The sequence below is a fragment of the Pongo abelii genome, chromosome 9, assembly GCF_028885655.2.
Source record: "Pongo abelii isolate AG06213 chromosome 9, NHGRI_mPonAbe1-v2.0_pri, whole genome shotgun sequence".
Taxonomy (NCBI): Eukaryota; Metazoa; Chordata; class Mammalia; order Primates; family Hominidae; genus Pongo; species Pongo abelii.
The window spans coordinates 14,333,319-14,356,535 of NC_071994.2; the positions used below are offsets into that span (position 1 = coordinate 14,333,319).

A 23,217-nucleotide genomic window follows, 5' to 3' on the forward strand; every position below is an offset into this window, starting at 1 on the left:
TCAGGAGTCGCCACGTCCGTGACGCACAGGAGGGGCTGTTGCTGAGGCGGCCATATTGGTGAGGGGTGGAAAGGCGGGGCCGGGGTTGGGGCTAGTGGGGCTCAGTATGCTCATGCGCAGTTCGCGCGGGCGCTGTTAACATGTGATTGATGAGCCAGTCTTTTTCCTGGGATTCGCTTTTGCCTTTCTTGCAAAGTTTCCTGGGGAAAGAAGAGCGAGCAAGTAGAAAAGGGAAGGTGGGAGGACCCATTTCAGGGAGAGAACAGAGTCGAAAAAAGGTCCGAGGAGCCCATAGGCAAGGCCCGATGGAAGTTTTGCGGCCAACTCCGGTGCAGTTGGGCAGGGTCCTGCCCTCCTTGGGCCTGTTTTCTCATTTGTAATATGGGTCATTTTGCATTAGCTTTGTGCATCCCAAATGATCCTGTCAGAGTCCTCCTCCCAGCTACCTGAGGGAATGCTACCTGGGGGTCCTGGAGGTGGAAGATCGGTCTTTTCTGTGTTAATTGTTCACACTCTTGCTTCTCCCGTCCTGTGCTTCCGTATATAATCCATGGCTCTCCCTCCCTTTTCAGCGTTTTCAACGTTTATGAGTGAAGTTGAGGTACCAATAAGATGCGCCACCTTTGTCCTGTGGCTTACCTGGGCCCTCGACCAGCTGTATACCCTCCCACGTCCCTCTTCTGCCCCAGTTCTAGAAACGGGTTGGATCATCTCCGATCTTCCTTTCAGCCCAGACAGTGGTTTTTGCTCGTGTGTGAACCTGCTTCGCCTCCCCTCCCTTCCCTTGCTATTCACCTGTAAATGTACTTTGCTTACTAAGCACTTTGGGACCTCACCAGTGAGCAGGTGTTGCCTTCTGGACCTCCCAAGGCCTAGAGAAGACTCTCGGGATGTGGGGTTGGGGAATGTGGGGCTGTGGAGACCTTCCTGTGAGACCCAGGAGTGGGGCTTTGATTTACTTACAGCATGCTTCTTAGGAAGAACATCTTGGAAGTGGCCCAGTTGCGTAATTCTTGGAACTGCCTGGGATTGGCCATTAAAGGTCTCAGGGCCCCTGTCTGACATTCCAGTGGTTTCTTTTAGAAACCATTGTTTCTCCAGCTGGGGACTTGTGAGAGGGCCTGGGAAATTGTTTTAAGAATATCAGGAGTCAGAGTGCCCTCATCTCCCTCATGTTCTCAAGCCAAGGATACCCCTGCAGGGGGACTTTGCCTGCCTCACGGCTCCTCCCCTGCCATGCAGCTGTCCACAGCAGAAGCAGCTGGGACACCTCCTCGCTCAGCTTTTCCACCCCCCAACTGTCAGAGGAGTGAGTTCCATTCAGTTCCTTAAATGCCCTGCCCCTGCCTGGAGACCCCAATGATCCAACACTCAGAACCAAGCCCGGCAGGTGTTGCCAGGGTGCTGGAGGAGAGTGTACGCCCCTCTGCCCTGCTCCAGTCCCCCTTGGCTTGCCCTGCCTCCTAAGCTCTTGTCCCCAGCTGGAGGGATCACTCTCCAGTGCCGATTGGATCATATCCTAGTCTAGCCTGAAATACTGCAGAGGGTGACCTCAGATTTTCACCAGAGAGAGGGAGATGTGTTTTAGAGGAGGCCTTTGGGTGGCCCCCAGACATTTGGAGGCACTTTGTCAACCTCAGCATCAGGTGGGCTCTGGCCCAGAACCCCCTACTCCCACCTGAGCTCAGTTTGTCATTGTCATTATACATGGTGTGCAGAGGCCCAGAGGAGACTCCTGAAGTTTTCAGAAGAGCCTGGTGTGGCGATCGCTGTTGGGACCCTGTCCCCTTACACTCCTTCGCTTTCTTTTAAAAATTATTATTATTTTTGAGGCAGGGTCTTGCTCTGTTGTCCAGGCTGGAGTGCAGTGGCACAATCATAGCTCACTGCAGCCTTGACCTCCCAGGCCCCAGGGATCCTCCCACCTCAGCCTCCTGAGTAGCTGGCACCACAGGCTCATGCCACCATGCCTGGCTATTTTTATTTTTTTGTAGAAACGGGGTCTCCCTGGGTTGCTCAGGCTGGTCTTGAACTCCTGGGCTCAAGTGATCCTCCTGCCTCGGCCTCCCGAAGTGTTGGGATTACAGGCGTGAGCCACTGTGCCTGGCCACTCCTTTGCTTTTATTGCAGCTTTCTACATCCCAGCTTTCTTGCCTTTAGGTGGTAGGATACTGAGGGGCTTCTCTGCAGCCCCCAGAGGCCCCCAGCAGGATTGAACTTGCATTGCCCACAAAGGTAACCTGCTCATGCACCCTCTTTTGGCTTCATCCCTGTCTCACTTCCCCACTTTCTTATAGATGCTTGCTGAGGTCATTCTCAGAGCAGACAAATATTGTACTTAATCCTCTTCTCAGAGTTGGCTTCTGCAGAAACCTAGCCTGAAACATTGGTGCCAGCAATGATTGGTCCAGGCATTGTTTCAAGCACTCTGCAAGTACAAATCCATTTCTTAATGCTTCTCCCAACAATCCTGTGAGGCAGGTGCAGTTGTTATTACTCCCAGTTTACAGATAAAGAAACTGAGAGGCTGGGTGCGGTGGCTCACACCTGTAATCCCAGTACTTTGGGAGGCCAAGGCGGGCGGATCACTGGAGGCCAGGAGTTCAAGACCAGCCTGGCCAACATGATGAAACCCCATCTCTACTAAAAGTACAAAAATTAGCTGGGTGTGGTGGCAGGCGCCTCTAGTCCCAGCTACTCAGGAGGCTGAGGCAGGAGAATTGCTTGAACCTAGGAGGTAAAGGTTGCAGTGAACCAAGATCGTGCCACTGCACACCAATCTGGGTGACAGAGCAAGACTCTGTCTCAAAAAAAAAAAAAAAAAAAAAAAAAAAAGACTGAGGCACAGAGAGGCTGAGACACTTGTAAAGGTCACACAGTAAATAAGTGGTAGAGGCGAGATCCACACCTAGACTGTCTGATTCCAGAGCCACAACTCTTAACAGTAAATCTGCCTGTTACTCAGGCAAGGAATCAGGCATGGGAAGGCTAAGGTGCTTGCCCAAAATCAGACAGTGACACATTCAGGAGCCAGGATTGTGGTTCCAGAGGTGGCATGCTTAGCTGCCTTGCAGCTGCCCCCACATGGGCCTTGCTCACCTATTCGTCACACTGATCCTGGTCTGTGTGCTGGGAGGTGCTGGGTACCACCTGGCACACACCATCGTGCAGAATGTGCCGAATCAGCAATACCAGCTTATTTATGTAACCTGAGATCTGCTGACTGACGGAAACCAAGCGCTGGCAGATGGATGGAAGATAGGGATCAGGTGTTCTCCTCTGAGTCATTGACCTCCCCTCAGCTAAGGGGTGCTGCAGTTGAGAGGGTCTGACAGTCCCCAGATGTCAGGGACCTGGGTCCCCATGGCTTTCTGTTCAACACCTAGCCTTGCCTGAAATACTTCAGAGGGTGATCTCAGGTTTTCACCAGAGAGAGGGAGATGTGTTTTAGAGGAGGCCTTTGGGTGGCCCCCAAACACTTGGAGGCACTTTGTCAACCTCAGCATCAGGTGGGCTCTGGCCCAGAACCCCCTACTCCCACCTGAGCTCAGTTTGTCATTGTTATTATACATGGTGTGCAGAGGCCCAGAGGAGACTCCTGAAATTTTCAGAAGAGCCTGGTGTGGTGGTGTACTTGCAGAGTGCTTGAAACAATGCCTGGACCAATCACTGCTTGCCCCAGTGTTTTAGGCTGGGTTTCTCCAGAAGCCAACTCTGAGAGAAGGGCAGGGAAAGGGCCCCTGGCGGTCACCGGCAGCATTAACTGAGCACTTACCACGTGCCAGGCCTCTTCTGGGTGCTCCTGTGCTCCCCAGAGCTCCGGTTCGGGAGGGTGATTTTCAGCAGGAGCACGGTGCTCTATATGTGTTTGTTGAATGAATGGATCCTCATTATGACCTTACAGGGCTGGGGTGATCATCCTCATTTTACTGACCAGGAAATCCCACTTCCAGAGAGGCTGCGCTTCGGGGCCAGGGCGACACAAAAAGAGGGTGCAGGGTGAGGTCTGGAGCTCAGGGCTTCTTGACTCTAAGCCCTAAACCTCCACCTCCACCAGGCACAGGACTGGGACATGGGGCAGACTCATTCTGGGCTGTCATCAGCAACCAGGACGTTGCTGAGCATGGCAGGAGTGAAGGCAGGACCCAGATAGGTAGAGGTGCAACTGGGCCTCAGCTAATCTTCATTGTGCCGCAAGGATCCAAGCTGCTCTGTCTTTTGCTCAAAGCTCTCTCAAGTATTTGAAGTCAGTTTTCTTGTAGCTTTTCCAGAATTGTCTTTTATCCAGGTTAAGCATGTCCTGTTCCTCCCATAACATGGTAAGTCTTTGGGAAAGACACCAGTTCTCTACAATGCTTCCAGAATGCGGGGCCCAGAGCTCCTTCTGGCATTAAGGTTGACTGCCGCATGGACAGCTGAGTGGATTTGTCACCTCCCTACTCCATGATCTGTATCAGTGTGGTCAAGATCGCATTCAAGCCACCCCATGGACATCTGATTGAAACCCTCAGTCTGGTTCCCGTGGCTGTCAGCCTCCCCTGCTCCCTGTACCCCCTTGCTCTGATCTTGGACATGAACCGTTGGCTTTTTTGGATAGTGCAGGACAGTGCAGGATCTGTCCCTGTTGCGTTTTGTTTTTACCTCTCTGGGAGCCCATCTCTCCTCTTTCAGTAGTTACCCCCACTTTCTCTTTTGCACGTGTGAAGAGCCGCTTCTAGGTACCTTGAATCAGGTGCCACTGAGAACGTGGAACACGACCAGGGTGATCGTGTGAGTTCTTATCGTGCATGTTTATCTCAGAGGCTCATCTATGCTGCGTGCTTCCAACAGCTCACTATCAGTTTCACACCCTTGAGAGGAGGTGGGAAGAGACCTCAGTAGAGGGGCCAAGGGATGGGGGAGGATGGAGTGGTACTTGAAATCCCAGCTTGAGACCTCCCAGCTGCCCCTACAGGGCATTGCCAGGGTGCAGAGAAGCTGCCTGGCTGGGAGAGGCCCACTTTGCAAAGCTCTCATGTATCTGCCCCTGCTCAGGGCTGGGGAGAGCAGAGCTTATCTCCTGATCCTCTCACAGTATCTGCAGGTTCTGCTGAAACAGGAAGGGGCCAGACCTTCTACCCCCAGGTCCCCATGGGGAGGGGGAGGAGGAGACAAGACGTCCTCTCCCTCCTCAGGCCCCTGCCAGCCTCCATAGCATTTCTCCTGCTCCAAGGCAGGCCAAGAAGAGGTGGGGTGGGTTGGGTAATGAACACCTGAACCAGGTAGAAAGTAGTTAACTCAAGAAGGGGGCATGGCATCTCATACCCCATTCCAACCTCACCCCAGTGTGTGTCCAACAGCAATGCTTTTCAAACGTCAGTGAGTGTTGGAATCATGGAGGGTGTGTTAAAACACAGATTCCTGGGCTCCAACCCCCCAAATTAAGATTCATGAATTTGCATTTCTTTTTTTTTTTTTTTTTTTTTTTTTGAGATGGAGTCTCACTCTGTCACCAATGCTGGAGTGCAGTGGTGTGATCTCGGCTCACTGCAACCTCTGCCTCCCAGGTTCAAGCGATTCTCCTGCCTTAGCCTCCCAAGTAGCTGGCACTCCAGGCATGCGCCACCACGCCAGCTAATTTTTGTAATTTTGTTAGAGATGGGGTTTCGCCATGTTGGCCAGGCTGGGTTCAAATTCCTGACCTCAGGTGATCCACCCGCCTCGGCCTCCCAAAGTGCTGGGATTACAGGCGTGAGCCACGATGCCCAGACTGAATTTGCATTTCTGACAAGCTCTCAGGTGATGCTGCTGCTACTGGTCCACAGACCACACTTTAAGGAGCAGTATCTGGTGGGAAGGAATGAGCAATGCAAGAAGAGCTTTCTTTCTTTGCCTTCTGTCTAGCGCAGGGGCTGAGTTCATCATACTATAGTTCATTTGTTCACCAAGTCTTTTTTGAATGTTTATGACAGGTGTCATGAAGAGGTACAACAGGGAAGAGGGAAATCATGGTCCCTGCCTTAGTGGATCTTATGGCATCTTGGGGGCACAGATAAACACCTGAATCTGAAAATTATCCTTTGAGGAAGGCTGAGCAAGAATTAATTCCCCCATTTTACAGGTGAGGAGATGGCATCTCAGAGAGGTTACCTGACTTGCTGAATGTTACCCACATGTTAAGTCACAGGACTTGAACTCAGGACTTCTCAACTCAGAATCTGGCTCCTATTCCCTGGCTATGAGCCATCTCAGCTTCATGGGGCTGCATTTAGATGGGAGAGCTATAGACCCTGTGCATATGTTGCCAGTGGGTGAAAGCTGTGGGCTTCATCCCTGTGTATGGAAGAAGAGCTTAGACAGACAGATGCATAGGCACACATGTTTACATCCTATACATATGGACTCTCAGTTCCTAAGACCTGAAAAATCACAGTTTCATAGTGAGTCACTTCCCGTCCCTTCCTCTCTGTTCACTTATCCCTATTCTCTCATTTCCTCTAATATTTGGCTTCCTCTCTGTTCACTTCTCCCTATTCTCTCATTTCCTCTAAAGCTCTGACCCTTGCATAGTGCGAGATCTGCCTAAGTGGTGGTCATCCCTTTCAATAAATATGGTGGCTTCATCTCAATGGCAGCCCCTGGAGACCCTGCCTTGGTGACCAAGGAGGAGCATACCAGGAGCAAATTATGAGCAAATTATGAGATCAGCTTGGTTCCTGGTTTCTTGATTCCTTGGTTCCTGTTGACCATGTGATAGGGAAAATCTCTGCTTTCTCTCCCACTGAGTTTCTCTGACACTCTAGTGGTGACCAAAACCGGCCCCAAATCTGATTCAGTGGGCTCATACAATGCCAGGTTGGTGAGATGAGCCCTCCCCTGAGTCAACAGTCTCCCTTCTCTGTTCTCATGGAGCAAACAGAACGTGAGCCCCCCAAGGACGGAGCAACTCCTGGACCCCACTGGATCAACAAGGCTCATTCTTCTGGATCTCCAATGCCATGGTGCGTTCTTTTAAAGGGCAGTTATAGAAACAAGCAGATCATTTCCCCAAAAAGGCCCATTCCCATGTTTACCAACTGAAAAGTACGTCACTTAGATTAAGCTTTCAGGACATAAGAATGGTCAGCAGTCTTGATGAGAACACATTTTATTGCAGTTAATAAAACATCATAAAAATGGATCAGTTCCACTGGCAGTTTAAATGCCTGAGATTCTTTCCAGAGTAGCTACAAAGGCTTTGGCAGATATTACCCCATTTAATTATCTGAGATTCTTTCCAGAGTAGCTATGAAGGCTTTGGCAGATATTACCCCATTTAATTCTCACAGTAACCCCATGAGGAAGTTAATATTGCCGCCCTATTTTTCAGAGGTGGAGAAATTTGCCCAGGGACAGGCAGCTGGTAAGTGGCACAGTGAGGGTTTAAATCTAGTACTCTGCTTCCAAAGTGTGTACAGTTTCACTCACACCGCTTTGCCTCTGTGTCTTATGCACTTGACTAAATCAAGAATGAGTCTCCTCTCTAGCCCAGGCCTAATTTTTCTATTCTTTGAAAATAAGCCAGAAATTTCAGATCATTACGAGTACCTTCTATAGAGGGCAGGGACTGATCAATTGAAGTGTTATTCTGCTGCTTTTTTGTTCTCTGCTCCAAACCAAAGATTATACAACACTCAGATATTATCTTTTGCTTGAGTGGTTTTTGCTCTCTGCTTTCAAGATGACTTTGGGTAGATCGAGATATCCCACTTGTTCGGAAATTAGACACAGGTGGTGTAGGACATTGCGTTTTCCCAAGGTGGCCTCAAAAGTATCTCCTACCCATACGTTTTTCTTACCATGTGACCTAGATGCCCCCTTCCCTCCAGTAGTGGGGTCTACATCCCCCCCGCACTTCAAACCTGCATGGATCTTTGTAATTGCCCTAGCCAAGTATGGCAGGACTGTTGCCATGTGACTTCTTCATGTTATTTTCAGAGACAGAGTCTTACTCTGTTGCCCAGCCTGGTGTGAACATAGCTCACTGTAGCCTCAAAATCCTAGGCTCAAGCGATCCTCCTGCCTTAGCCTCCTTAGTAACTGGGACTACAGGTGGACACTGCTACACTTGGATAATAATAATAATTATTATTATTTTGCAGAGGTCCTGCTATGGTCCTGCTATGTTACCCAAGCTGGTCTTGAACTCCTGACCTCAAGCCATCCTCCTGCCTCAGCCTCCCAAAGTGTCAAGATTACAGGCATGAGCCACTGCACACCCAGCCTGCCGTGTGACATCTGAGGCTAGATTATAAGAATGCTATGAGCTTCCACCTGGCTTTCATGGACAGGATGCTAACTCTTGGAACTCAGCTGCCATGTCGTGAGGAAGTCCAAATCATCCCACATAGAGAGGCCTGTGAAGGAGCTGTAGCTCACAGCCTAGCTGAGGTCCTGGCTGACAGCCTGCATCATCTGCCAGGCATGAGTGAAGATGCTTCCAGATGATTCTAGCTCCCACTCTCAACTTGGATTGTTCCCAGCAGAGGCTCCAGAAATCATAGAGCAGAGATCACCTCTCCCTACTCTGCTTTGTCCAAGTTCTGGGCTATAAAATCTATGAGCATGGTAACATGATTGTTTTACACCAGAAAGTTTTGGGGTGGTTTGTGACATAGCAACTGGTACAGAAATTATTTGCTCACAAGCAGGCGTCTCTCTCAAGGGGGAAAGTCTTCTGGTCATTTTTGCGCCCTTTTCTAGGGCGAATATGATTGGTAGGGATGATGCCCATCATAGCACCATTGCTTCATCAGAGGCCATTTGGATCAATGAGCCCTTCCATGTTCTTTAGTTGCAATATGTTAATATATCTTACTTGTCCATTTCCCACTGACTAGAATATCAGTTCCCTATGATAAGTTTTTTCCCCCATTTTGTTTGTTGCTGTATTCCCCAAACCCAAACTAGCACAGGTGCTCCTCAACTTATGATGGGGTTACCTCCCAATAAACCCGCCATAAAGTTGAAAAATCCTAAGTTGAACCATCTTAAGTTGAGGACCATCTGTGCTTGGTAGTTGTTCAATAAATAATTGTCGCAATAAATAATTGTCAGATGAATGCTTATGAAACAAACATCAAGTGGGCAAAAGTTTTGATAATGACTCCTGGAGAGAATTTTGCTAACATTACCATGTTCTAGTTGTTATGATAATGTAAAATTACTTTCTGGATAAGGACAAGTTCACATTGTGGTGGTAATTTCTGGAGAATAATAGTTAAATGTTCCCACTTTTTCTTGAAATGAAAACACAAAAGAATCATTAGGAAAGGTATGATGAGTGTTAGGGACACGTCAGGTCCATACTCAAGAGCTTGTTCAGGGAATTGGTTCCTGGTAAAAAGGATTTGGTATCAGTCAGCAAGTAAGAAGTGATTTGAGTAAACCTTCCTTTGTTGCCTGGCATATGCTGGGTATCATAGGGACCACAAAAAAGTGTAAGATGTAGACGCTGTCCTCAAACTGTGTTGAGTCTAGCTGGGGAGACATAAGATTGGAATCTATATACAGATGGCCCAGTAAGGCAAGCTAGGTCCAGTGGTGAAACTGATAGGGTTTCACCAGTTGAGGTCCCCAAGGGTGAGAGAATGTCAAAGAAGACTTCCTGGAGGAGGCAAGTTAAAGGGGATTATGGATTGGGCAGGTGGACAGCTTCCTGATACACTAATCAGAGGAACACTGAAACCACAGGGATCCATCAGAAATCTGCTGCCTGTTAACTCAGGTTTCCACCTGCAGCTTCTCACATAGCTGGTGGAAATGAAATTGGTGTCCCTTTTGCCAAAATAGACAATGCCCCTAAGTAGAAAGAAAAGCTACTCCTCCCCAGCACCAGCCTACCTCTGTGGGGGTATTTCTGCAATGTGCATTGCAAGTTGCTGCATCCACTGGCCAGCTTGGCTCTGAGATCAGCCAGCTGGCAGCCTCTGCAGTGGGCATGGCTGAGCAGCCTAAATTCTGAAACCAATTAATGCACTACAAAGGACTGTTTACCAAGAAGGCATCTGCAAGCCTTAAAAAATATCTCGTAAAAAGTTGTCCAGTTGTAGTCCCAGCTACTCAGGAGGCTGAGACTGGACGATTGCTTGAGGCTACAAGTTTGAGGCCGTGGTGGGCTATGATCACATCACTGCATACCAGCCCAGGCAACCAAGTGAAACACCATTGCTGTAACCACAAATGCCTGAAAACATAAATAAATATATCTAGAATAAGACTTGTTATTGCTTCTGCAGTAATTTCTGCTATTTACAAATGAGGGAGAGTGGGTGAGCAATACTTTCCAGTTATGAGTCAGGGAAGAATTAGGAAAGAATTCCAAAATCAATTAGAGTCCTGTTGGTGCGTGTAATACATCTCCACTTTGAACATGAAGAAAGGGGGTTACGATTTCTATTAATGTGAAAATGCCTTCTTGCCATCCTCACTCAGTTGAAATGAGACATAGTTGACTATAATTTGGAAGACTGCCAAATTTTTAGCCTGCCCCAGGCGTCCAAGTGTTTCTGATCTGTCCTCCAAGCAGGACTTGTGCCAGGCCACACAATCCTGTTGGTGATATAAGACTAAGAATTCATGTGGAATAATCTCGAAATGCCTCAAAGGCCATGATTAGCACCTGGAGTGAGGATAGCTCCGAGTAACCACAACTGGAGGAGCGGGTGTCAACGGAAGCCCAAAGGTACCAGCTTAGTGTCTCTGAACCATGACATTCCTGGCTATTCCCTCCTTGATCAGTTCTGTTCCATTCTGCAGATAAATATCTTTTTGAATGCAGCCTTGAGTGGAGCTGATCCTGCTGGTACCAGTAGCCTCAGCAGGTGCCCGCAAATATCTGAGACTGGTATCTGCCTGGCTAGGGAATTCATGAATTCTTTGCCCAGAGCAGGTGCTCAAGTTCAGTGCTCGATGCTACGCCGCCACCTGGTGGCCGTATGTTGCAAGTCTCTGGAGCTGCCTGTGTGTAGAGAGCCACTCTCCCAGGGTTTACAGGGATATCATTTATCCTCCAAACAGGAACATCTGTTTAGACGGGACACTGGTTGCAAACTAGGTCTATGCCACGGGGACATATGGTGACTGTTTTGGAGTCTCCCAGTTACTGGGATATGCATTCTGCCATAGGCTATCATGTGACAGAGGTGGGAACCAGGAAGCGCTGCTCTGAATGTTCAGTCAGTGGCTCGATAGTCCTCTTGCTCCTCCAGGGCGAGGTGTCTGGGTTGTGTCATTTCCTTCTGAATCAGTGCTATATGATTTGCTAATGTGAGGCCTTGGGCAAGGTATTCAATAAGGCAGCACTTTCAGAGTGTCTTCTAGAAGCAGTCTCTATTCCAAGGTAGAGCTTTACATATTACATACATTAACTCATAGAGTCTTCACCACAACACTATGAGGTGGGAATTAGCATTAGCCCCATTTTACATTTGAGGAAGTGGAGGTCCAGAGAGGTTAAGTAACTTGCCTAAGATCACACAGCTAGGGAAGGAAAGAGCCGAAAGTCAAACCCAGACAGTCTGGCCCCTGAGTTGGCACTCTTGGCCATCATATCTTCTGGGACTCAGTTTTCTTTTTTTTTTTTTAATTTAATTTTATTTATTATTATTATTATTATTATTATACTTTAGGTTTTATGGTACATGTGCGCAATGTGCAGGTTTGTTACATATGTATACATGTGCCATGCTGGTGCGCTGCACCCACTAACTCGTCATCTAGCATTAGGTATATCTCCCAATGCTATCCCTCCCCCCTCCCCCCACCCCACAACAGTCCCCGAAGTGTGATGATCCCCTTCCTGTGTCCATGTGTTCTCATTGTTCAATTCCCACCTGTGAGTGAGAATATGCGGTGTTTGGTTTTTTGTTCTCGCGATAGTTTACTGAGAATGATGATTTCCAATTTCATCCATGTCCCTACAAAGGACATGAACTCATCATTTTTTATGGCTGCATAGTATTCCATGGTGTATATGTGCCACATTTTCTTAATCCAGTCTATCATTGTTGGACATTTGGGTTGGTTCCAAGTCTTTGCTATTGTGAATAATGCCGCAATAAACATACGTGTGCATGTGTCTTTATAGCAGCATGATTTATAGTCCTTTGGGTATATACCCAGTAATGGGATGGCTGGGTCGAATGGAATTTCTAATTCTAGATCCCTGAGGAATCGCCACACTGACTTCCACAAGGGTTGAACTAGTTTACAGTCCCACCAACAGTGTAAAAGTGTTCCTATTTCTCCACATCCTCTGCAGCACCTGTTGTTTCCTGAATTTTTAATGATTGCCATTCTAACTGGTGTGAGATGGTATCTCATTGTGGTTTTGATTTGCATTTCTCTGATGGCCAGTGATGGTGAGCATTTTTTCATGTGTTTTTTGGCTGCATAAATGTCTTCTTTTGAGAAGTGTCTGTTCATGTCCTTTGCCCACTTTTTCATGGGGTTGTTTGTTTTTTTCTTGTAAATTTGTTGGAGTTCATTGTAGATTCTGGGTATTAGCCCTTTGTCAGATGAGTAGGTTGCGAAAATTTTCTCCCATTTTGTAGGTTGCCTGTTCACTCTGATAGTAGTTTCTTTTGCTGTGCGGAAGCTCTTTAGTTTCATTAGATCCCATTTGTCAATTTTGGCTTTTGTGGCCATTGCTTTTGGTGTTTTAGACATGAAGTCCTTGCCCATGCCTATGTCCTGAATGGTAATGCCTAGGTTTTCTTCTAGGGTTTTTATGGTTTTAGGTCTAACATTTAAGTCTTTAATCCATCTTGAATTGATTTTTGTATAAGGTGTACGGAAGGGATCCAGTTTCAGCTTTCTCCATATGGCTAGCCAGTTTTCCCAGCACCATTTATTAAATAGGGAATCCTTTCCCCATTTCTTGTTTTTCTCAGGTTTGTCAAAGATCAGATAGTTGTAGATATGTGGCATTATTTCTGACGGCTCTGTTCTGTTCCATTGATCTATATCTCTGTTTTGGTACCAGTACCATGCTGTTTTTGTTACTGTAGCCTTGTAGTATAGTTTGAAGTTAGGTAGTGTGATGCCTCCAGCTTTGTTCTTTTGGCTTAGGATTGACTTGGCGATGCGGGCTCTTTTTTGGTTCCATATGAACTTTAAAGTAGTTTTTTCCAATTCCGTGAAAAAAGTCATTGGTAGCTTGATGGGGATGGCATTGAATCTGTAAATTACCTTGGGAAGGATGGCCATTTTCACGATATTGATTCTTCCTATCCATGAGCATGGAATGTTCTTCCATTTGTTTGTATCCTCTTTTATTTTGTTGAGCAGTGGTTTGTAGTTCTCCTTGAAGAGGTCCTTCACATCCCTTGTAAGTTGGATTCCTAGGTATTTTATTCTCTTTGAAGCAATTGTGAATGGGAGTTCACTCATGATTTGGCTCTCTGTTTGTCTGTTACTGATGTATAAGAATGCTTGTGATTTTTGTACATTGATTTTGTATCCTGAGACTTTGCTGAAGTTGTTTATCAGCTTAAGGAGATTTTGGGCTGAGCCAATGGGGTTTTCTAGATATACAATCATGTCATCTGCAAACGGGGACAATTTGACTTCCTCTTTTCCTAATTGAATACCCTTTATTTCCTTCTCCTGCCTAATTGCCCTGGCCAGAACTTCCAACACTATGTTGAATAGAAGTGGTGACAGAGGGCATCCCTGTCTTGTGCCAGTTTTCAAAGGGAATGCTTCCAGTTTTTGCCCATTCAGTATGATATTGGCTGTGGGTTTGTCATAGATAGCTCTTATTATTTTGAGATACGTCCCATCAATACCTAATTTATTGAGAGTTTTTAGCATGAAGGGTTGTTGAATTTTGTCAAAGGCCTTTTCTGCATCTATTGAGATAATCATGTGGTTTTTGTCTTTGGTTCTGTTTATATGCTGGATTACATTTATTGATTTGCGTATATTGAACCAGCCTTGCATCCCAGGGATGAAGCCCACTTGATCATGGTGGATAAGCTTTTTGATGTGCTGCTGGATTCTGTTTGCCAGTATTTTATTGAGGATTTTTGCATCAATGTTCATCAAGGATATTGGTCTAAAATTCTCTTTTTTTGTTGTGTCTCTGCCAGGCTTTGGTATCAGGATGATGCTGGCCTCATAAAATGAGTTAGGGAGGATTCCCTCTTTTTCTATTGATTGGAATAGTTTCAGAAGGAATGGTACCAGTTCCTCCTTGTACCTCTGGTAGAATTCGGCTGTGAACCCGTCTGGTCCTGGACTTTTTTTGGTTGGTAAACTATTGATTATTGCCACAATTTCAGCTCCTGTTATTGGTCTATTCAGAGATTCAACTTCTTCCTGGTTTAGTCTTGGGAGGGTGTATGTGTTGAGGAATTTATCCATTTCTTCTAGATTTTCTAGTTTATTTGCGTAGAGGTGTTTGTAGTATTCTCTGATGGTAGTTTGTATTTCTGTGGGATCAGTGGTGATATCCCCTTTATCATTTTTTATTGCATCTATTTGATTCTTCTCTCTTTTTTTCTTTATTAATCTTGCTAGCGGTCTATCAATTTTGTTGATCTTTTCAAAAAACCAGCTCCTGGATTCATTAATTTTTTGAAGGGTTTTTTGTGTCTCTATTTCCTTCAGTTCTGCTCTGATTTTAGTTATTTCTTGCCTTCTGCTAGCTTTTGAATGTGTTTGCTCTTGCTTTTCTAGTTCTTTTAATTGTGATGTTAGGGTGTCAATTTTGGATCTTTCCTGCTTTCTCTTGTGGGCATTTAGTGCTATAAATTTACCTCTACACACTGCTTTGAATGCATCCCAGAGATTCTGGTATGTTGTGTCTTGGTTCTCGTTGGTTTCAAAGAACATCTTTATTTCTGCCTTCATTTCGTTATGTACCCAGTAGTCATTCAGGAGCAGGTTGTTCAGTTTCCATGTAGTTGAGTGGTTTTGAGTGAGATTCTTAATCCTGAGTTCTAAGGACTCAGTTTTCTCATCTATACATAGACTATGTTCTTGCCAACATGTATGTACCTATGATAAAGTTTAATTTATAAGTTAGGCTCAGTAAGAGATGAAAAATAATAGAATTAAAATATACTATAATAAAAGTTATATCACTTTGGAAGGCCGAGGTGGGTGGATCACTTGAGTTCAGGAGTTTGAGACCAACCTGGCCAACATAGCAAAACCCCATCTCTACTAAAAATTAAAAAAAAAGCCAGGCATGGTGGCACAAGCCTGTAATTCCAGCTCCTTGGGAGTCTGAGTTAGGAGAATCACCTGAACCCAGGAAGCGGAGGTTGCAGTGAGCCAAGATCACACCACTGCACTCTAGCCTGGGCAACAGAGCGAAACTCCATCTCAAAAAAAAAAAAGTTATATGAATGTGGTCTCTCCAAATACACTGTACTCAACTTTTTGAGACAGAGTCTCGCTCTGTTGCCCAGGCTGGAGTGCGGTGGCATGATCTTGGCTCACTGCAGCCTCTACCTCCCAGGTTCAAGCAATTCTCATGCCTCAACCTCCCAAATAGCTGGGATTACAGGCACGTGCCACCACTCTCAGCTGATTTTTGTATTTTTAGTAAAGATGGTGTTTCGCCATATTAACCAGGCTGGTCTTGAATTCCTGACCTCAGGTGATCCACCTGCCTTGGCCTCCCAAGGTGCTGGGATTACAGGCATGAGCCACTGCATCTGGCCAGTTATTTCTGGACTGCGGTGGACCACGGATAACTGAAATCACAGAAAGTGGAACCTCATGTCAGGGGGGACTCCTGAACACATTCAGATTGCTTACTACCTGTACACTTGTCTGCATTGAAAATTTTTCTTTTCTTTCTTTTTTTTTTTTTACTGTATGTTCTTTATTATAAGTGGGACCTAAGCTATGAGGATGCAAAGGCATACAGATGGGTATAATGGACATTGGAGACTCAGAAGGGGGGAAGGTGGGATTGGAGCAAAGGATAAAAAAACTGTATACTGGGTACAATATACACTACTCGGATGACAGGTGCACTGAAACCTCAGACTCAACCATTATACAGTTCATCCCCGTAACCAAAAACCACTCATACCCCCAAAGCTACTGAAATTAAATTAGTAAGTAAGTAAATAAAAAGTTGCCCATAAAAGTTGTGGAAGGGTTAAATGAGTTAGCAACTGCAAAATGTTTACAACATTGCCTGGCACAGAGTAAGCAGTTAATAAAGGCCAGTTTTTTTTTTTTTTCATTAAGTATTTATTGATCATTCTTGGGTGTTTCTCGGAGAGGGGGATATGGCAGGGTCATAGGATAATAGTGGAGAGAAGGTCAGCAGATAAACACATGAACAAAGGTCTCTGGTTTTCCTAGGCAGAGGTCCCTGCGGCCTTCTGCAGTGTTTGTGCCCCTGGGTACTTGAGATTAGGGAGTGGTGATGACTCTTAAAGAGCATGTTGCCTTCAAGCATTTGTTTAACAAAGCACATCTTGCACCGCCCTTAATCCATTTAACCCTGAGTTGACACAGCACATGTTTCAGAGAGCACGGGGCTGGGGGCAAGGCCATAGATCAACAGCATCCCAAGGCAGAAGAATTTCTCCTAGTGCAGAACAAAATGGAGTCTCCTATGCCTACTTCTTTCTACACAGACACAGTAACAATCTGATCTCTCTTTCTTTTCCCCACATTTCCCCCTTTTCTTTTCAAAAAAACCGCCATCGTCCTCATGGCCCATTCTCGATGGTCGCTGTCTCTTCGGAGCTGTTGGGTACACCTCCCAGACAGGGCGGCCAGGCAGAGGTGCTCCTCACTTCCCAGACAGGGTGGCCGGGCAGGGGCGCTCCTCACTTCCCAGACGAGGTGGCCGGGCAGAGGCGCTCCTCACATCCCAGACGGGGCGGCCGGGCAGAGGCGCTCCTCACCTCCCAGATGGGGCGGCCGGGCAGAGGCGCTCCTCACTTCCCAGATGGGGTGGCCGGGCAGAGGCCCTCCTCACTTCCTCCCAGACGGGGTGGCAGCCAGGCAGAGGCGCTCCTCACTTCCCAGATGGGGTGGCCGGGCAGAGGCGCTCCTCACCTCCCAGACGATGGGCGGCCGGGCAGAGGCGCTCCTCACCTCCCAGACGGGGCGGACGGGCAGATGTGCTCCTCACCTCCCAGACGGGGCGGCCGGGCAGAGGTGCTCCTCACTTCCTCCCAGATGCGGTGGCGGCCGGGCAGAGGCGCTCCTCACCTCCCAGATGGGGCGGCTCGGCAGAGGTGCTCCTCACCTCCCAGACGGGGCGGCCGGGCAGAGGTGCGCCTTACTTCCTCCCAGACGTGGTGGCGGCCGGGCAGAGGTGCTCCTCACCTCCCAGACGGGGCGGCCGGCAGAGGCACTCCTCACTTCCCAGATGGGGCGGCCAGGTAGAGGCACTCCTCACTTCCCAGACAGGGCAGCCGGGCAGAGGCGCTCCTCACTTCCCAGATGGGGCGGCCGGGCAGAGGCGCTCCTCACTTCCTCCCAGATGGCGTAGCGGCCGGGCAGAGGTGCTCCTCACCTCCCAGATGGGGCGGCCGGGCAGAGGTGCGCCTTACTTCCTCCCAGACGTGGTGGCGGCCGGGCAGAGGTGCTCCTCACCTCCCAGACGGGGCGGCCGGCAGAGGCACTCCTCACTTCCCAGATGGGGCGGCCAGGTAGAGGCACTCCTCACTTCCCAGACAGGGCAGCCGGGCAGAGGCGCTCCTCACCTCCCAGACGGGGCGGCCGGGCAGAGGTGCTCCTCACTTCCCAGACGGGGCGGCCGGGCAGAGGCGCTCCTCACTTCCCAGACGTTGGGCAGCCCGGTAGAGGCGCTCCTCACCTCCCAGATGGGGCGGCTGGGCAGAGGCGCTCCTCACTTCCCAGAGGGGGCGGCCGGGCAGAGGCGCTCCTCACTTCCCAGAAGGGATGGTCAAGCAGAGGTGCTCCTCACTTCCCAGATGGGGCAGCCGGGCAGAGGTGCTCCTCACTTCCTCCCAGACGGAGTGGCAGCTGGGCAGAGGCGTTCCTCACCTCCCAGACGGGGCGGCCGGGCAGAGGTGCTCCTCACTTCCTCCCAGACGTGGTGGCGGCCGGGCAGAGGCGCTCCTCACCTCCCAGACAGGGCGGCCGGGCAGAGGCACTCCTCACTTCCCAGATGGGGCGGCCAGGTAGAGGCGCTCCTCACTTCCCAGACCGGGCAGTCGGGCACAGGCGCTCCTCACTTCCTCCCAGGCGGGGTGGCGGCCAGGCAGAGGCGCTCCTCACCTCCCAGATGGGGCGGCCGGGCAGAGGTGCTCCTCACCTCCCAGACGGGGCAGCCGGGCAGAGGCACTCCTCACCTCCCAGATGGGGCGGCCGGGCAGAGGTGCTCCTCACTTCCCAGACGGGGCGGCCGGGCAGAGGCGCTCCTCACCTCCCCGACGGGGCGGCGGGGCAGAGGTGCTCCTCACTTCCCAGACGGGGCGGCCGGGCAGAGGCGCTCCTCACTTCCCAGACGGGAAGGCCGGGCAGAGGGGCTCCTCATCTCCCAGACGGGACGGCCGGGCAGAGGGGCTCCTCACCTCCCAGACGGGGCGGCCGGGCAGAGGTGCTCCTCACATCCCAGACGGGCAGCCGGGCAGAGGCGCTCCTCACTTCCTCCCAGATGGGGTGGCAGCCAGGCAGAGGAGCTCCTCACTTCCCACACGGAGTGGCCGGGCAGAGGCGCTCCTCACCTCCCAGACGGGGCGGCCGGGCAGAGGCGCTCCTCACTTCCCAGACGGGGCGGCCGGGCAGAGGGGCTCCTCACTTCCTCCCAGACGGGGTGGCGGCCGGGCAGAGGCGCTCCTCACCTCCCAGACGGGGCGGCCGGGCAGAGGCGCTCCTCACTTCCCAGACGGGGCGGCCGGGCTGAGGGGCTCCTCACATCCCAGACGATGTGCGGCCAGGCAGAGACGCTCCTCACTTCCTAGAGGAGGTGGTGGCGGGCGGAGGCTGTAATCTTAGCACTTTGGGAGGCCAATGCAGGCGGCTGGGAGGTGGAGGTTGCAGCCAGCCGAGATCACGCCACTGCACTCCAGCCTGGGCAACATTGAGCACTGAGTGAGCGAGACTCCGTCTGCAATCCCAGCACCTCGGGAGGCCGAGGCGGGCAGATCACTAGGGGCCAGGAGCTGGAGACCAGCCCGGTCAACACAGCAAAACTGCGTCTCCACCAAAAATACAAAAACCAGTCAGGCATGGCGGGGTGCACCTGCAATCCCAGGCACTCCGCAGGCCGAGGCAGGAGAATCACAGGAGCCGGAGGCAGGGAGGTTGCAGCAAGCTGAGATCACGGCAGTACAGTCCAGCTTTGGCAACAGAGGGAGACGGAAGAAAGAAGGAGAGGGAGACCGAAAAGGGGAGGGGGAGAGGGAGGGGGAGGGGGAGAGGGAGGGGGAGGGGGAGAGGGAGGGGTAGGGGGAGGGGAGGGGGAGAGGGAGGGGGAGGAGGAGGGGAGGGAGATGAAAATTTTTCTGAGAATTGCGTGGGTACCTTGGGTTGGGATGGAATACATTTTTCCCATTTGCATTCATGAAAATATATTTCTTTTTTAGACAAAGTCTCACTTTATCACCTAGGCTGGAATGCAGTGGCGGGATCTTGGCTCACTGCAACCTCTGCCTCCCAGGTTCAAGCAATTCACGTGCCTCAGCCTTCTGAGTAGCTGGAATTACAGGCCTGTGCCACCATGCCTGTCTAACTTGTGTATTTTTAGTAGAGATGAGGTTTCACCATGTTGGCCAGTCTGGTCTCAAATTCCTGACTTTAAGTGATCTGCCTGCCTCGGTCTCCCAAAGTGTGGGGATTACAAGCGTGAGCCACTGTGCCTGGCCGCATTCATGAAAATATTTTTATTTAACAGCTTCTCATTTAGCAGCAGGGTTTCCAGTAACAAATCCATTAAGTGGGGGAACAGGTGGATACTCTTGCTCACTTGTCCATCCACACATACGGACGTGAGACACATAGGGTCCCTGCTGTGCACACACATGGACAAGATATGCAACTTTAGTCACTAAATCCAGGTGGATGTGACCCGAGCCACATGTCAACTTTTTGTTGATAGCAAAACAGCGACATTGAGGGATGTTTCTTGGACAGAAAGAGCAGACCCGTTTCCATGCTGGGGTGTGTATGAGGGTGGGGGTAGTGACCTCTGGGGCTGGGTGTTACAAAGGGAGGGCCAACCCTGCAGCCAGGAGAAGGGCAAGATCGCAGAGCCCCGGAGATCAGACGCTGGGAGGAGCTCAGCTCCCAGGAGCAGCAGATGCCTCGAGTGCAGGCCGTGGCTGGGGGCTGTGGCGCCTGGTGGGTGGATTCTGGGAGTGGCTGCTGTGGCCGTGGGAAGTTCCTGAGCTGGGTTCAGGTACTGGAGTCGGGAGAAGAAGGAAGGGCCAAGGCTGCTCGCCTTTAGTCAGCCCAGAAGAAGCCCGTGTGACCCTGTGATCCTTTTAGGTTTTCCTTCCGTGATTTCTCTAGCGATCCAGGCTTTCCTCTCTGCCCACAGCCCTCCACAGACCAGGCGGCGGTAGCCTGAGTCCCCAGACCTTGTGCTTTGGGCTGAGTCCTTCTCATAGCCGTGGTCTTCCCTGGGGAGAAGGTTGCCCAGGAGTCATACCTGGATTCTGGGGATGGATGTGATCTCAGCCAGGTCACCTTAGTTCTCTGGACCTCAGTTTCCTCATCTGTGACACGGGGTCAATCTCTTCCCTGCCCCCTCAGGCCTGTCATGAGGGTCGGGGGAAGGAGCTTGTGGAAGCCCCTTGATGGAGGGAGCTGCTGTAACCACCATCTCCCAGCGCATGTAAGGCTATCGTTGTCAGCCAGGTTCCAGAAGACTCACCGCTGCCCTTCCTTCCTGCAGCATCGGCTGCCACCACCAGAATCTGGCGGCACCATGCGGCACTTGTCCCCAGCCAGTTCTACCTTGGCACTGAGCTATAAACTTTTGTAAACATCTTCTTCCCTAGCCACCTCCCTGTTCTCACATGTCCCTCAAGACAGCATCTCTCCAGTGTAGACCAAGTGGGGCTCAGCACGACCACGGTACAGACGGTTTAGAAGGGCAGGAGGGGTTCTGCTTCCCACTCCCCACACAGCCCTCTTGTTGTCCCTCCTCCCTCGGCTCCCCCGTCCAGGCTCTGGGGATCGAGTGAGGGCCTGCCTGTCCTGCAGAGACCTCGCCAACCCACTCATCAACTGGGTGTAGCAGAAGGTGGCATGGAAGCCCAGGAAGGTAAACGAGAAGGCGATGCCTGGCTCCAGGATGGTGAAGACCAGCAGCAGCAGCGAGAGACTCTTCCAGGGCACCTGCAAAACCACGGTGCAAAGCCTGCAAAAACTGGGCAGTTTTACAGGCCAGCCAGTCCGGGACTCAGTCTGCAGACTCTGACCAAGGAGATGGATAAAAGAAGGGAAGCTTTCTAGAAGGGGAGTGACCTGTCATCTAATGAGCACCTGTTATGTGCTTATTTTAATCTTAGTTGCCTTATTGGATAGCTACTCTGATTAGTCCCATTTCACAGAGGATGAAACGGAGGTTCAGAAAAACTGAGGTACTTGTCCAAAGCCACACAGCTGGTATGTGAAAGCTGGGATTCAGATCCATCCAATTCCAAGACCCATGAGGTCAACCATTCAGACCGACATCCAGCAGCAAAAAAGTACAGAAAGGTCAAGTAAGAAAATACATGGAAAAGCAGGTATTTGGCAGTAAGCTACTGGCGGCCACCCTGAGAGGGCTTGAGGTCTATAGAGATGGGAGAGGAGGAGATGGAGTCCGTAGGAGATTGTTGAGATTGTTGCTGTGAAAGGGAAGAGAGGGGAGACTACAGTCAGAGAGGGACACGGGGTCTCCAGGACTTGAGTTTCTGGAGCCAGAGGAGAGAGAGAGGCATGGATGGAGGAGAGAACAGCGGGGAAGGTGGACACAGTGGACTAGGGTCGTGGGGGCCTAGGAGGAATGATTTGTCCTCTACCAATAAGGAAAGCACGGAGAGGGGCTGGGTGAAGATCAGTTACATGTGAGGTCACGGGCAGGAAGTTGAGTCTTGGGGCCGTTCAGGGACCCCAGGCTACAGGGGAAGGTTGGGGATTCTGGTGCAGCTGGGTCACTGAAGTGGTCAAAGTGTGGACAGCAGTGGGCAGTGTGTCCCTCGCCCCTGCATGGTGTGTCGGATCCACCGGAAGAGAGTGTTTCTCCTTTCCTCTCTTTCCCTAGGATGTGAGCAGAGGAAACTCCTCCCCCAGTATTCCCAGCCCCATTTTTGCCACGTCCAGGTCCCTTGTAGCAATCTCATGACATAATCACATATCTTTGAAAAGATGTGACCTCAATGGCCACAGCCAGAAGGCAGGACTCACTGATAAATCTTAGATATTGTTATGTTGGCAGTCCTCTTAATGCCCCCTCGACCTCTATGCTCTTAGAGGGGAACGTCCTTGGTAGGAGGCAAGCAGCTGGAATATCTTACTCCATGCAAATTATTATTATTATTATTTTTTAAGAAACAGGGGCTCACTCTGTTGCCCAGGCTGGAGTGCAGTGGCATGATTACAGCTCACTGCAGTCTTGAACTCATGGGCTCAAGCAATCCTCCCACTTCAGCCTCCCAAGTAGCTGGGACTACAGGCCTGCATCAACATACCTGGCTAATTTTTTTTAAAAAAATATTTTTGGTTGAGATTGGGCCTCACCATGTTGCCCAGGCTAGTCTCAAACTCCTGGGTTCAAGCGATCCTCCCGCCTTGGCCTCCTAAAGAGCTACCACATCAGCATTAACACAGGAAAAACTAGTCCAGAGGCAAGTAGCTGGGGCCGTCAGATCCTGGTGGAGTTCTGCCTCAGGGGCTCTGGAGCCAATTGCTAAAGCACTTAAACCCTACTCCCAAAAGCTGGGTGTCATGGTACCTGCCTGGAGTCCCAGCCACTCAGGAGGCTGAGGCAGGAGGATCACTGGAGCCCAGGAGTTTGAGGACAGCATGAGCAAGTTAGCGAGGCTCTGTCTGTATTTAAAGAAAAAAAAAAATCCCACTCCCCATTTTAACTTTGAGAATAGAGGATAAGAAAACATCTCTTGGTGGTGGTTTCTGGGATTAAATGGTGCCCAAAGAGTGGAAGCTGATTCTCTGGGCCTGAGACACTCATCTGGGTGTAGTTGCTGCTGGCAGTCAGCTCAACCACGAAGGCACACACCCCGAGGCCAGCACACAGTGAGC

General features: G+C 49.9%; 1 long non-coding RNA gene across 4 annotated transcripts; it reads left to right on the top strand.

The window, feature by feature from the left end:
* Positions 1-9: 9 nt before the first annotated feature.
* Positions 10-10,295, top strand: LOC129048594 (uncharacterized). Of its 4 annotated transcripts, XR_008511036.2 has the most exons (5): positions 66-1,309; positions 2,161-2,235; positions 5,952-6,100; positions 6,892-6,980; positions 8,121-10,295. It is a non-coding gene; the product is annotated as an uncharacterized LOC129048594 (long non-coding RNA). The 4 variants fall into 4 exon arrangements; XR_008511034.2 differs by lacking the exons at positions 66-1,309; positions 2,161-2,235 and adding an exon at positions 10-58; XR_008511035.2 differs by lacking the exons at positions 66-1,309; positions 2,161-2,235 and adding an exon at positions 3,663-4,861.
* Positions 10,296-23,217: the final 12,922 nt, after the last annotated feature.